The sequence below is a fragment of the Pleurodeles waltl genome, chromosome 7, assembly GCF_031143425.1.
Source record: "Pleurodeles waltl isolate 20211129_DDA chromosome 7, aPleWal1.hap1.20221129, whole genome shotgun sequence".
NCBI classification, from domain to species: Eukaryota; Metazoa; Chordata; class Amphibia; order Caudata; family Salamandridae; genus Pleurodeles; species Pleurodeles waltl.
The window spans coordinates 1,116,351,282-1,116,365,054 of NC_090446.1; positions in this window are offsets into that span (position 1 = coordinate 1,116,351,282).

The following is a 13,773-nucleotide window of genomic DNA, read 5'->3' on the forward strand; positions in this document are numbered from 1 at the left end:
CAGTTTGACTGCATAGATATGAAAAGCATTGTCGCGTGGGCTCTCATTATTCTAAATGAGACTACTGGATTTCTGGGTAGCAGGATCTATAACGGTGTGGGGGACTGAGTCTGACCCACGTGTAAAGAACTCTGTCACCCTAAATCCGGTTTTTGCTCCGGCTAACTAGCAGTGCCTCATTTCTCCCATGTGGAAGGAATGATTTGGCAGCCGAGCGCATGACATCTTTGGAACTTCTCAGGGAAGTCGTGGTTACTCAGATCCAAACCAACTCTCTTATTTCCAATATGATCTCATATACAAATGACAAAGACTGTATAAGTTTTATATAATGTTTTAATAAAATGACTGTATTTTAGATATTAAGGCGTGAGCCGCAATAACCAGAACGATACAACACAGTAGGATTGAAATAGTCACCAGGAGAGTAAAACATAAGAACAAAGCTATCATATTGTCTAACAGTTTCTACTCTCCCTCTGCTTGTTCTATTTAGAGCACAGCATGTTAAGCTTCTAGCTTGCCTATTAGAATCACTGTGGAGACATCAGCCCTCATACCTGAGCAAAGACCTGTGATCTTGGTTCAGCATCTGCAACGAGGCAGTCAGCGTCTAGTTGTGGTTCCCTGGTCGGAATCTCCCTCTCGCGTGTATTGGGACAAGGAAGTGATTTTATAACTAACATGTCATCGTGATCACAAAATGTCCCTACGCAGGAATGCCAAGTCTAAACTCTTACCACGTCTATCGGCAATGTACCAGACTGTATCCTTGACTGAAGCACAGAGTAAATATGTTATGGAGAACTCCAGTGCTGAAGTAGGCAAAACAGTGTGATATGAATAAAAAAACAACACCGTAGAACTGGCTATTTGAAAAATAACAGTACGAAGCCTAATAAAAAGCATGTAGAGCAAAGTGCACAGAGGCTCTAAGCTGTCAGCAAATGAATAAAATATATTCAGGGCAAAGTGCACAAAGGCCTAAAGCCTGAAGCTAAAGCGCAATAAATACGTAAAACTAACCACACTACAGCATGAGGGTAGGCCAATATGACACCTGTTATTGTGAGGCAGACATCATTTACCAGATTAAAACACCCAACGACCACCATATATTGTTCTGGTACACACACATCTGCTATATGGGCTTGGTGTCTGGCACAATATGTGTGACACATGCACATACACCTGCGAAAAAGTGTTTTAAAAAAAAGGTTAGCCTATAGTGTGATTATCACAAGGCCAGCTTGAGAATACCAAACAAGTGTGATGACTTCCAAGTAGAAATATATTTACCATTTCCATGCATTACAATTTTCTGCTGCAGAGAGGGATTACTTGAACTTAGAATGCAGGAAGCCATTCACACCAGATGGTCATATGTGCATTTACTGACAATTACACCACTCTCATCTGGAGTGCATCAGTGCATGCTAACTTGACAGGAGAGATATTGCATGTAGTTATACCTTGACATCTTTTTAGTTCTTTGATTTTCTTTGTGTTCTGTCTTCTGCAGCAGACATAAATGGAGCAGTAGGAGTCACAGCATTAGTTGTTTAAGCGTAACACACACTAACACAGTCACATCCATTCTTGCATGTAACAGTTGCATCCTTGCCTACAGGAGCAAGTGTGCTTGCATTGGACCTAGTAGCCAATCTAGCAACTGCACAGCTCAAGCCTCAACATTTAGATGTGTTATGTAAGATACCACATTGATTTTGCTATGTGCGTGCAAACATTGAAGCATAGGGAGCCTGTCTGAGTTGCACTGTGTGCCCTTGCACATCATATGGGCATCTGTTCACAGTCATAGGACAATAAGGTCACTATTCTGGCCTCCACAAGTGTCAGACATGAAAAAATGTCAAGACGTACAACACACACACTCAGTCAATGCACACTGTTTACATCTACACTCCCTTTGGATTGTGGTAGGATGTCTGACAGTCAGTACATTGTAGCAACATACATACTTGCAACATGTGCACACTGTTCCTCATTGCTACCTTTGTTTGGTGTATGGCTTCCTGAAGCACATGCGTTTGGCACATGTTGTTGATATGCACACATATTTTGGTCTACTCTACATGATGTTGTCCCGGGGTGAGTGTAACACTTAGGTACACACCTTTTTGATGGGCCAAATTCTATTAGGTGAGATGTGAGTGTTTTGATGTTTACAGTGACTGTGAAATAAAATTGCACACACAAAGGTAGTGTTCAAACATGTATTTACCTTTTTGAAGAATCATTAAAAAAATAACTAATTATGGCCATCAAGCCACATTGCATTTCAGTGAAAAAGTGCTGTACAATGAGGTTTCTTCATCTGGTACCCACAATTGTGGCAACATTTTCTCCTCTGTCCTCATCTTCACCCTCCTCCTGTGCTTCCTGGTCTGCATGGCCCATGTCCCATGAGACATTTATCATCACACAGATGTTGTGCAGTATACAACACAGTAGGATAATTTTGTAGACCGGGGGGTGGGAGAATAGCAATCTCCCCTGGACGTGTCCAAGCACCAGAAACAAGACTTTAGAACCCCGAACGTCCCCTTAACAGTACCCCTGATCTTGCCCATTTCAGGTTGTGGTTCTGCTCTGCCTCTGTCTGGAGATGTGCAAATAGGGTCATGACCCATGGCTGCAGACCATATCCTTGATCTGCCAAAATGGCAAGATAGATAATTCAGTAAATTATAATGGTGATTGATCAACCCACATTCAAGTACATGTCTGTTATGTGTACTAAATGACTCATACATATTTCTGCCAGTACTGAACAATATTGGTTACATTTAGTTTAGCACATTTTATTCCACATGTCTCTTCCTGTTCTCTGTGTCATATTGAAAGACATGTATGGCCTGTGACTTTTGACACTGCCAAAATCCGACAATCACATTTGGGCAGTAGCTTAGTGTAATAGGTATTTTGAAGGTCCATTGCCACTGTAAGTGTCAGTATTTTGATCTTAAAAATGAGTTTTTGGTCATCCCTAGGTGGGCTGTGCCAGTACCAACCTGTTTCACACTCACACTTACACCACTGATATTGTTGCTGCACTACCTGACAATGACAGAGACTTGAATTGTTCACTTACTTTAGAAAGTGAAATCTGGTGAGTACATGTGGTGCACTCTAAGCATGTTTTCTGGTTAGTTGTACGATTTATTGTCAGCCTTCAGCTGTTGCTTTTCATCAGTCAATATGTCATGGTGCACTGGGATTGATACACAGGTATGCAATGGGGGAGGGCATATCTGTGTAGGACTGTTAGACCTGGCATTCTTAGGGTGGTCTTACTCAGGCTTTTGCCTTTCGCCTCCTGTTTTACCTCTACCTTTTTGTTGGCCTTAGGACTTTGAGCTCTTTACCACTGCTAACTAGTGCTAAAGTGAATGTGCTTCTCCCATAAACATGGTAACATTGGTGTATCCACAATTAGCATATTTCACTTACAAGTGAGTCCCTTGTAAAGTGGTATACCATATACATAGGGTCTGTGAAATTACATTCTATCAATGGGCCTGCAGCACTGATTGTGCTACCCACTTAAGTAGCTCTGTAAACATGTTTCAGGCCTGCCACTGTGGAGCCTGTGAGTGCAGTTTCACTGCTACTTTGCTTGTGCATTTAAAACTTTTCGTCAATCCTTAAACTCCCCATTTCTTATATATCAGTCTCCCCTAAGGTAGGCACTAGGTAGCCCATAATGCAGAGTGCCATGTAAGTAAAAGTTTTACATGTTCTTTTAAGTTTTACATGTCCTGGTAATGAAAAACTCCCAAAGTCGTTTTTGATTACGGTGACGCCTGCTCCTCTCATTGGCCAGCATTGGGAATTCTTTAATATACTCTTAAACTGTAATTCCTGATCAGAAAGGAGTAGCTGCATCATGTTTCATATCATTGGAATGGTAGTGATAAATTCTCTTTATGGTAAAGTCAGATTTATTATTACTATTTTAGAAATGACACTTTTTAGAAATTGGGCGTTTCTCTGCCCTCACAGCCCTGTATGCCTGACAGCCTGCCTCCAATACATTTCTGGCCTGGGCTGGGTGATAGCAACATTTGTGCATTCCTTCAGACACTCACAACAAAGGATACTTAACTGCATCTTCATTCATCTGTATACTGATGGGTTTTCCTAGGGAGGAGTTTGCGTAGGGCTCACACTTTCACTTCAAAGGGTAGTAGCCTGAGCCCACACAAAGGGGCTGATTACTCCCTACTGATCAGCTGGAGGCAGTGCTGGGCTGAAAGGGGGACCTCTGCACTTCAGAGAGATCCTTTGAAGTCATCCCTCACATCAAAGGCACTTTTGGGTATACGTACTAGGTCTCTGAACCCTTGAAATCCGATCACTACTGGACTTGGGAAGAACTCTGCTGGAGTAGAGACTGCTGTGCTGTAAGGGTTGCCACACTGGCTGTTCTGACTATTCCAAGGAACTGCTTCTCTGCATTGCTCAGCTGCCCTGCTGCCTGCTGATCTCTGCCCTGCTGAGGACAAGGACTGGACCCATCCTGCTGAACCAGAGTGTCTCCAAGGGCTTGCTGGTTTGCCCCCGTTCTTCTTCAGTCTCAGGGACATCAAAGACTGTTTGCAACTCTTCTGGTGCTGCTGGACTCTGCCATCCTACCCTTTCTGAGTTGCTCCTTCCAGTCCTGGGCCTCAGAAGTGGGTTTTGCAGCTACAATCTCCAAAAAATGATGTATCGCCTTGAGTGCGGCAGAAAAATTGACGCATCGCATCTCTGTGGGCGATGTAGCAGGTGCTTGACAATAGCGGATTCACAGCCTGTGAGGCCCAACAATGATGCTCTGTGCGGCCAACCGACGATGCTTCGGATCCACTTTCCCAGAGCCTTCCGATGACACAGTGCCCTGAGTGCAGCAGGAAAACCAACCCACTGTGCCCTCATAAATGATGCTCTGCTCCTCCAAAGGTATTATTTCAGCGACCCCTGTGTGGGTTCTGTAGCCGGCCTAACCTCCATCGCGGTTGGGCTGGATTTTGACTTTGCACCAGTCCCTTGCGACCTTGTTGCGTAGGCTCTCATTATTCTAATGAGACTACTGGATTTTGAGTGGCAGAATCGCCTGTGATGTGGGAGACTGAGTCTGACCCACTACACGTGACACCTGTCGCTCCAATCCGGGTATTGCTCCAACTAACTAGCAGTGCCTCATCTCCACCTAAGGGTGGGATGATTGGGCAGCCGAGCGCATGACATGATTGATTTCTCAGGGGAAACCATGGTCACTCAGGTTTCATCAGTTTCTCTATTAGTCTCACAAACACAATGACAAACAGAGGCAGTATAGGTTTCAACAATGCTTTAATAAAGAAACTGCATCTTAGATAGCAAAGCATGGACTGCAATAACCAGGACGATGCAGCATGACAAGATTAAAATTATGACAAGGAGAGTAAAGCATAGAAATAACGCTACCATATTGTCACTAGAGTCAATAGACTAATTCCTACCTAGGCTTTAATAGAGCACAGCGTGTTAAGCTCTAATTCTGCCCTTCAGGTTCCCCTGGGAAGACATCATCCCCCATACCTGAGCAAAGGCCTGAAGTCTGCTTAAGCAGCTGTAGCGAAGCACTCAGCAATCAGCATACAGTCATGGTTCTCTGGATGGAATCTTCCTCCAACCTTGTGACCGCTCTTTACTTCTAAGCACTGTTTTCTCATTTAGGTGGTCATTACAACCCTGGCGGATGGTGTTAAAGCGGCGGTAAGACCGCCAACAGGCCGGTGGTAAACATTTTGCAATTACGACCGTGGCGGAAACCGGCAACAAAGACAGCCACTGTTACACTCCGACCGCCACGGCGGTACAAAAAAACAGCGCGGCGGTCACCGCCAACAGACAGGCGGGAGACAATGTACCGCCCACACTATTATGACAGGCCAATCCGCCACCTTTTCCGGGAAGGATTCACCGCGGATAAAAACACATCGGAAACAGGAATTTCGAAGGGAAAACACTCACCTCTCCACACCCCACGAGGAACGAGGACACCATGGACCCGGAACTCCAAATTCTACCTGCGATAGTCTTCCTGCTCCTCGACCAGGAGCACGAACGCCTGCGGCGAAGACCACGGTGAGTACTGCACCTACGACACAGGGGAAGGGGGAGGGAAAAAACAGGGACATACACACGCAACACGCATAATTTGTTCCTATCCTGCCGCATAATTTCAGTGGCCCTGGTTGTAACACTGTGACAGGCACATTTATAATCAAATATAATTCATTCACAGTGCAGATGACCATGGTCAATACAACATGGCCTCCATGTGATCTAGAATTTCAGTATAGTTGCCAATATGTTCATAAAGTGGAAACACTTTCAAGTTGTGCATATGCAGATCCCAAGCCAACAAAGAAATATCAAAAGTCAGTTGAAAATGCACACTAAGAACATTCTACAATTAAAAGATTTCAAAATGTTTCTGGAACTTGAATACAAAAGGAACATGCCTGCAAACAATGTTACTCTTTTTGAGAGGTTGCAATCCAGAACAAACGACGTTCTGAATGCAGTGTCAGCATAGTAAAGCTTATGTAGAAAATAAAGATATATAGCTTTTAAGAAATTAACATTTCCTAAATGAAATTACAAACACAATCAAACACTTGAATATAGTACAATTTACCACTGGCTATGTATAATAAAATGGAAATGAGTTTGCACAAAGTGTATTCAAAAACCTTTCAAGCATATGCTATAAGAAAACATTTTGCTGTTCACATTCCAATGTAACTGTTGCTTAGACACTAACAATAGAGCATACACACTGCCAACCCGAAGGTCCATCTGCCAGATTTTGACACGGGTGGGCCTTTGGTTTGGCTACAGCAGTTACTACTTCATCACCGCCATAGCCAAACCACTCCAACGGCCAGAGGGAGTAAGGGCCATCAGAGAAATGGCTACATGTCTGCCTGCCCAATTTATATGGGCCAACATGCAGCCATTTATTTTTACTGTCCATCACCGCCAGGCAAACCCTTGAGGTAAGGGACAATAAAATGTGAATAATGCTCCCCCCATCATGGGACATAACTCACATGGTGGAGGAAGCATTATTTTTTTTTATTTTCAAAGCGAAATTCCTGTTTTGGGATTTTCTTTTTGAAAATAAAAAAATAAACCTGATTGGTGAAGCAACCCTGCACCAAACAGCAATATGCATATGACAGGAACCACTGGGATGGCAGTTCCTGAAATTGCTTCAAAACTGACCGCCAGATTGGTGGTCATTTATAAATTTGGTGAGCAGTCCCTCTACCAGGGGGGACAGAGTAATTTACTCCATTCCCCTGGTTAAACAATGGGCCATCCACCAAAATAGAAATCAGCCCTTAAACATCATGGAAAAAAAACATGGAAGAAACAAGCTTGTTATGCTTCCACATTCTGCAATAAAACATTTATATTCTCAAAAAAGTTTCTTTTAGTGTATCATAGCTGGTCAACTTGTCTTCAGTTACATCTATTATTTTACACTGTCTTAAAAACTGGAAGTTAAGATGCTCCCAAATTAAGGTACTATCTTCACCTTGCTTCACAATGCACTGTACTTAGGGGCTGATTTATATGATATTGGCGGTATCTATACTCCGTCACAACAGCAGTGGAGTACACACGCTGCCAACATGAGGGTCCACCCATCCAATTTTGATGCGGTTGCAACTTTATTTGGTCCATGGCGTTTACTACTCCATCACTGCCACAGCCAAACCTCTCCAAAGGCCCAACAGAGTAAGGGCAATCAAAGGTATGATAACACGTTTACCCACCCATTTTATATGAGGGAGAGTAAAATGTAAATAATGCTCCCCCACCATAGGAGATGACTCCTATGGTGAAGGGACCATTATTTTTTTTATTTTCAAAAAGAAAATCCCATTTCGGGATTTTCTTTCTAAAAAGATAAACCTTTTTGGTGCTGGATTGCATCATGCTGCAGCTACCCTACACCAAACAGTGATATGCATTGACAGTAACCTCCATGACAGCAGTTCCTCTCAATGCTTTATAAATCACCGCCACCTTGGTGGTCATTTATAAGTCCAGCAGGTGGTCCCTCCACTGGGAGGGTGGAGTAATCTACTCCGTCTTCCTGGGGGAACAACAGGGCTTCAACTGAAATATAAATTGACCCTTAAGTCTACTTTAACTGCAAACTCTCTTTTTACTTGAAAAAGCTCAAAATGGGACTTGTTTTCTAGAACATTTGCTTATGTTTATAGTTGTGTAAGAAATTGCATGGTGGTGAATACATTTTGTAGTGACAGTGTAAAGCACTAGTTATTGATGGCTGTGGGGGTGTATATTGGCTTGGTGTTGTGGTATAAAACGGAAGCACCTTGTATGAGATGCTAGATGGATCCAATTGTAAATATTTGAATGTACTGTGGTAGTTGTGTGTTTCTATAACTGAGGCTGTGTGGGTATATGATGATGTCCATGTCATCCCTGCTATTGCTTGAAAAGGCTGGAGAAGAGATGTGTTTAAGAGAATCTCCAATCATAATTTTTGATGTGGAAAAGGATGTATGATTTACTGTCTAACTTCTTGGATTGCCTTATGCTGGTGGGTGTGAATGTTTGATCTTGGTTTTGAGGTTATTTGAAAGGGGTATGTGGTGATATATATTCATGGCTATGCAGATATATTATGAGTACCTGTACGATCATACAAGAAGTTTGGTGTTTGGCTGTTTGATGGTGTTTGTGTTGTTATATGATAATGAGCTGATGCACGTATGAATTTGGTTTGGGTTGCTTGTGTTCCTGTTGAGAGGGGACCTGCCATGGCTGTCTGAGCAAGACCAAGACTGATTTGCATAAGTTGGGTCCCTGACAAGAGTGATACAGTGGACCAGGGTCGGTCAGAGACAGAAAATAGGCCTGAGCATCATATTAAAAGACTGCCCCGTTAGCGTATCAGATAACTTTAAAAAAAGTGGGCCACCTTTACAAATAAGGCCAGGTTTGCACATGTACATAAAATTTGTATAGGTGTTTTGATACATATGGGAGAGTGCATGCATTTGTGCATGCTGCAGCCCATATTCCTGGTAATATAGGGGAAATCAACAGTAAAAACAGGCCCATCAGGCTATACAAAAGACCCACAAACATCCAAATAAAACCCATTCACTGACCTGTCATACCAGCCCTTCGGGCACTGCGACATTGCCTATTAGCCCTGTCCAACCCTGCAGTGAACAAAAAATGTGGACTTGAATTCAGCCCAATAATTAGCAGTACCTGAGGCTAATTCCAGCATTCCTCTCATCAGTAGAGCAAAAATTGCAACAGAATTTCTGCATCTGTATCTGGTATATCTGCAACCCTGTACACTTCAAAAAGATGTAGGTGCAATGAAAGTGAGAAAGCAAGGGTAGAACTAAAGACCTTGCAGGCTAATTATACCATCAAAGTGGAAAGGTGAAGACTAGCTAGTGATAATGTTCAGTATACACCATCCACTCAAGCGAGTACAATAAGCCAGTCTCATGCTCAGTACAATAAATTAAATATTACACAATGTCCACAATTTCCAGTAAAAGCATGTGAATTGTCTTTTAGAATAATACAAATGATAATTAGCTTTTTCACATAATTAAAGCAGATCTTTGTCAAATGGATAAGGCCATGTGCAATCTGAAGAGTCACAGTGCAGCTAACTGTTGGAGGGAATTTTCGCACAGATGGACTAGAATATGGGGACATCAACATCAGTTTGCAGATAGGAAAGTTACTGAAAGCAAATACTTTTTGAATTTCAGAAGTAATTAAAGAAAACACAAGAGTCCCCCTCCCTCAGCCTTGCAGAGCTTGACCATGGCTTGGCCATAGTCCTTCCCTGGTTCATACAGTGCTCGACCATGGTTGTGAGGCCCAGGTGAAGAGTGCCCTCCCTCCTGGGCCTCGTAGTGCTGGGCCATGACTGAAATCATTTGATGATAAGAACCAGCCTCGGACCCTCCATCACTTAGGTATAAAAGTAAAGGACAGACTCCACACCTCATCAACCCTAGCCCCAGGATTCCATCCCATATAGGGTAGCCAACTATCGGTTATCACGTTGCAGGACAATATGCGTGCTCATGGTTTCACCAGGAAGACATTTATCATGGTTAGCAAAAATTGCACAGTCCTTTTTTGGGATTCATTCCATAGGACAATATTCTAAAATAGGACATTATGCTCTTTAACAGATACAAGAGGTGCTCAGATAATTTGGGGGATTTCATCCCATAACCTCCTACACTAACTAATGCCTCTAGTCTGTCCAACAGAAAAAAACAATATGGTATAGAGCAGTGGTTCAAAACCTGTAGTCCGGAGTCCCCTGTGGGTCCACAAAACCTCCTCAGGGGGTCCACAACTGCTTAGAAAATGTAATAATATTAACAGATTAAGGGCCTGATTACAACTTTGGAGGAGGTATTAATCTGTCCCAAATGTGACGGATATACCACCAGCCGTATTACGAGTTCCATAGGATATAATGGACTCGTAATACGGCTGGTGGTATATCCGTCACTTTACCGTCACTTTTGGGACGGATTAACACCTCCTCCAAAGTTGTAATCAGGCCCTAAGAAAGCTTATATAAATAAAGTGGCTAAATGTACAACTGAAAATTTAAAAACGTACTGTATATGTCAAGGAATTTTAAATTGAGGGCTAAAAATTAAATTAGTACCCTCAGATTGATTCATGGGAGCAGGATATCTGTTTGCAAATGAAATAAAATGTATTATCATTTGCGTATGTGTTTGATGAATGCTGGTTTCTGTATTTTCTTGTGTATTATTCTTTTGCATTTTAAATCATCTACAATGTTTACGCTGGAGGCCCCCCGCTTCCAATAATGATTCAGTGGGAGACCCCGGGTTCCAGTAATGATGAAGTAGGGGTCCAAAGAAGTCAAAAGGTTGGGAACCACTCGTATGGTGAGAAAGATATGAGGCTTGATACATGGAGCTTTGCATTGCGATTCTATTTCTCCTAATCTACCAAATTGTTTGACATTGACGAAAACATATTCTACAATGGCCTTCATACCTTTACCTGTCATTAGGCTGTGAGCTGACTGGCCATTATCTGAATGTAACAGTTTTAGGGTGCTGGATTAGGGCTGCTTCATTCTCAGTTTTTACATTGCTCCCTGTAAAAAGCTTAAAAAATAAAAAGTTTTGGGAAATCACTTCATCCTTGGGGACTCCGTGGCCCAGGAGCCCACCGGTGTGAGGGGTGGCAGAACCAGCATCGCGAGTGCTACAAAGCACTACAAGAAGCCCTGCAACACGGGAAATCACTTCATCTTTGGGGACTCCGTGTCCTAGGAGCCCACCGGTGCGAGGGGGCAGAGCCAGCATCGCTAGTGCTACAAAGCTCTACAGAAAGCCCCGCAACATGGGAAATCACTTCATCTTTGGGGACTCCGTGACCCAGGAGCCCACCGGTGCGAGGGGAGCAGAGCCAGCATCGCAAGCACTACAAAGCGCTAAAGGAAACCCCGCAATGATGGAAATCGCTTCATCTTTGGGGACTCCCTGTCTCAGGAGCCCACAAGTGGGAGGGGAGGGAGCCAGCATTGCGAGCGCTACAAAGTGCTATAGGAAGCCCCGTAATGCGGGATGCACCAGGGCAAAGCCCGGGCTAAGGGCAGGCCCATCCTTGCCCGTCAGTGACCGGAAGAGGCTGGGCCACCCTCCTGAGATCTGGCATAGTAGGGTGAGTGCCAAACTTATTTGATCCTTAGTAACCCTTATTAACTCTCACTCTAATGTTAAAGAGGGGGTTTCTCCCTCCCAGTAGCAATAATTAATCAGTGGCTGAGGCCCATTTGAGGTACACTTGAGAGGCTTTTTTGGTTGTTCGACAGGATGGGCAGGAGAAGGGACCCGCAGAATGGAGATCAATGTGGAGAAGGGAAGGGGCCAACCAACTCTACGCTACACTCCTTTCTTGCACGAGCAGTTGGGGTAGTTACAAAGGAGATTGACTTGGCAGAGAGGAGACTCTCGCTGGAGTTGAGTGACTGGCAACGAGTCTCACCAGAAGATGAGGCCCTGGAGCTTTCTGATAATGATGATGGGCATCCACTGATAGGGCAGGGAGGTCTGCCCAAATCCCCACTGCCAGTAGTAGTAGGTGCAAATAGCTTGGAGGTTACATCAAGGAAGAACAAGAGGTTCCTAATGGTCTCCCCTCCCGGCAGTAGTAGCCCCCCCCCTTAAAAGGAAAACGTCTTTGAAGAAGCCTGGAAAAAAATCTAAACTGGCCCGCCTGTAAAATTGAGCTCCTTTGATACTCTGGAAGGCACTAACATTATCCAGCACCCAGGACTTGGTGTAGACAATCTATTGATGAAGTTTCAGGAAATGATTGAGGCAAGCCTGGCCCTGGTTATAGAAAAATGACAGGCTTTGGAAGCGCAGTCTCCATGTTGGGTGGAAAGGGAAGGCCTATTATAGCTCCAGTAAATGGTGGTTCTTTAGATTCTGGACGCCAAAGCCCAACACATGAGGGGGTGTTTCTACAGGAGTGAAACCCAAGAGTCCAGAAAAGACATACGTGGCAATCCTCATGCCATACCAATTTAGGGGTCCCTGGCAATTGTGTAGAGGCAGCTTCTGTTGAGTCGTTTGCAGCTGTAAGGGACAGTTGTAGGTGGGAAGTTGGAAAGACAATTGGAAGCAGGTCCATGGCGAACGTGGAGATGTCCTAAGAACTGAGTATGGATCAAAATGTGCATCTGGATAAAGGGCCTCCACTCGTCCGTTTAGGGCTCCCTCCGGACTGCACCCTTTATGTGGTGGTAATAATAGATGTTACTTCTTTATCACCAGGAACAAGTGAATCTTCGGACCAATTCAAAAATAAGACTTGTCACTGGTTGGGCAAAAACTGTGATTTTGTGTGTGAGGATTTTAGGAATATCTTGTTGGTTAGAAAGATTGGGTGGGTCGGGCCTTGGGTTAAGGAAGGCAAATAGGATTGTATTATTGTTAATTGTAGACACCCAGGTCTGGCCAAACGGTTTCTCTCAACACAACAATTGGCACCCCAGAGGAAGGGAAAGACTGGCATGGTCCCTCTGGGTTTCTTTTATAATCATACTCAGCTGGTAGGTTCCGAACTAGGAATTCTGGCGATGTGCAGGTGGAATTACAGCCAACTAGTTTGGAAAATAGACTTACTACAAATCCAGATTTGGAGGAGGTCGATTGACGCTATGTATGGAGACCCTTAGCGGGATTGGAAGAACCCCTAAATGCTACCATGGGCTTGGAAGGTCAGGGTGGGAAGACTTTTAAATATGGTATATTTTGATTTTATTTTACTCCAGGAAACTTGGTCTGATGGGCAACTAGTGTGGGATGGTGACCAAACGTTTCCAGTATCGGCTGAGCGACCTCAAGGAGGCCACCCTAAAGGAGGTTTAGTTACGTTGATTCAGTCTTCCAAAATAGCGAGAGCATACCAAATTAATTGCAATCATCAGGGTTTCCTAATTATTTGGGTAGATTTTCCAAATAAGTTCAAAGTCCTGCTGGTAAATTTGCTACGCTGCATGGGACTCTGGATGCCAAATTGGGGTCCTCTTCTCAGTTTTGCAGACACTGAAGTGTAGATTGGAGGTTTTTGGTTTGGAATTCTGTGCTGTTGTGTCAGAGCATTTCAACGCCAAGATAGGGGGTCACAGTACTG